General features: G+C 50.9%; 1 long non-coding RNA gene across 1 annotated transcript in view; it reads left to right on the top strand.

Moving 5' to 3' along the window:
• LOC107121998 overlaps nt 1–430 on the top strand; it is a 546-nt gene extending 116 nt beyond the window's left edge. The window contains exons 2-3 of the long non-coding RNA XR_001482892.1: nt 130–226; nt 378–430. This is a non-coding gene — a long non-coding RNA (uncharacterized LOC107121998). The remainder of the gene's footprint in view (nt 1–129; nt 227–377) is intronic.
• The last annotated feature ends 1,375 nt before the right edge of the window (nt 431–1,805 follow it).

The raw sequence follows: 1,805 nt of genomic DNA, 5'->3' as shown, positions 1-1,805 counted from the left end.
GGGGGAGAGAGAGAGAGAGAAAGGCAAGGCCGGGACTCCCTGTCCTCTGTCCGGCGCGCTTGCTCAGTTCGCCTGGCCGTCTAACTTTGGCTCTTTGCTTTTTCCCCCCCTTGCGGCTTCGCCGGGCAGGTTTGTGGATCCAGCCACGGAGGGGGCTCGATGTCCGGAGCCCATCAGCTGGAGCGCAGCGCTTTTCCCTCGGGCGGCGGAGCAGCATGCGTGCAGGGTGAGTCCCCAACCGGCGAAGAAGCCGAGCAGGAGAACTTTTTTGGGGGGGGGAGAGGGGGGCGAACTTATCCCATCCCGATCTCTGGAATATTTAACGTGAAAGTTTGGGTCTCTCTCTCTCTCTCCCGCTTCTCTGCTTCCCGCTGCAGGGCGACGGTATTGCTGGCCCTTCTGTGTCTAGCGGTGCAGTCGGTGGAAGGGGTAAGTTTCCCAGCGTCCTGCTTTTTACTCGGAAGGAGACCCTCTCCTGGTTTATGGTGCTTACGTGGGGGGATTTCACAGCCTCATCCTGGCTTTCGGATTCCTATGGAGTAAAGCCTGTGTGTGTGTGTGGGGGGGGGGAGCTGGAGGCTCCCTGTTTTTTTAATTTGGGGAAGCACTTGCAGTGTGGTTCTTCTTGGGGGGGGGGATGAAGTTAAATATCCTGCAGAGGTGGGATGGTGGAGCTGTACAACCGGCGCACGTGTGGTCCTCGGCAACCAAAACACAGAAATGTTGTCTGGCAGAAGTCTGTTTTGCAGTATGATCCCACTCGGAGATAAGCCCCATTCAGTGTAATGCGATGCATTCTCAAGTCAGAGTGTATTTTTGCTGCTTTTATTTTAGGCTAGCGGTATTTAAAGGAGCGCTTCTTGGATGTATCAGACATGGTTTTAGGCTTCTAAAGGAAGAGCAAAACGTAGACTGCAGGGTCCTAGGCAGGCTTCCTTGGGAGAATGCCCCCCTCAAGTCATTGGGATTTTAGGCACGGTTAGTTTTCAAACCTGTTCTACAGTTTTCTCTTCCTTTTTCTTGGGAGTATTTATGCAGACAGAATTCCAGAAGAGCAGTGGAGTGTGGATCTTGTTACAAACACTGTGCATGGGGGCACACTGTCAAGAGCCCTGTGGCACCTTGAAAGCCCACAGGTTTATTGTGGCAGATGCTCTCTGTGGGCCTGGCAAAGTGGGCTGGGGTGCACAACGTGAATGCCACAATGCAGTTTTAATATTCTTGAAGCTGCCCTGAGACTCCTTGGTTTTCGGATCCGTCATGGCTTTTGCGACACTCTGGTCGCTGTCCTCACACTATGCTCAAGATCCGCATTGGCTTCTCACCGTTCGCCTCTGATGAATTAACTCGACCTGTGTAGGAAGCAGTAGCAGAACGCCTCTTCTTTTCTTTAGGACCAAGCAAAATATTGAAAAGTTATCCCTGTCTCGATGTGGTCTGGTTGCTGGGCATTGATGGAAGAAGAAGCTCCCACAGCTTGTGGATAGTCTAAAAATGGAATGAACCTGGGGCACTTCCACACATGCTAAATAATGCAGTTTCAGTCCACTTCAGCGATGGTTTGCAAGTGGATTTTGCCATTTCACACGGTATAATTCAGTTGCAAAGTGGATTGAAAGTGTGTTACTTAGTGATAAAATCCAATTGACCCATGGTATCATTAAAAACACGGCCATTTTTTGTTACAAGCTATTCAGTGTGTGTGAAGGCGCCCTGGCTGTTTGATGGCCTGAAATAGGCTAGGCCACACTAGTGCAAAAGGAGCTCAGATTGCATCAAAGGCTACTAGGACAGGGAAAAACAGT

The sequence above is a fragment of the Gekko japonicus genome, unplaced genomic scaffold, assembly GCF_001447785.1.
Source record: "Gekko japonicus isolate JY-2015 unplaced genomic scaffold, Gekko_japonicus_V1.1 scaffold3244, whole genome shotgun sequence".
In the NCBI taxonomy this organism is placed as follows: domain Eukaryota; kingdom Metazoa; phylum Chordata; class Lepidosauria; order Squamata; family Gekkonidae; genus Gekko; species Gekko japonicus.
Note: the sequence above shows the minus strand (reverse complement) of the source record. Positions and strands in the feature narration are given on the sequence as shown.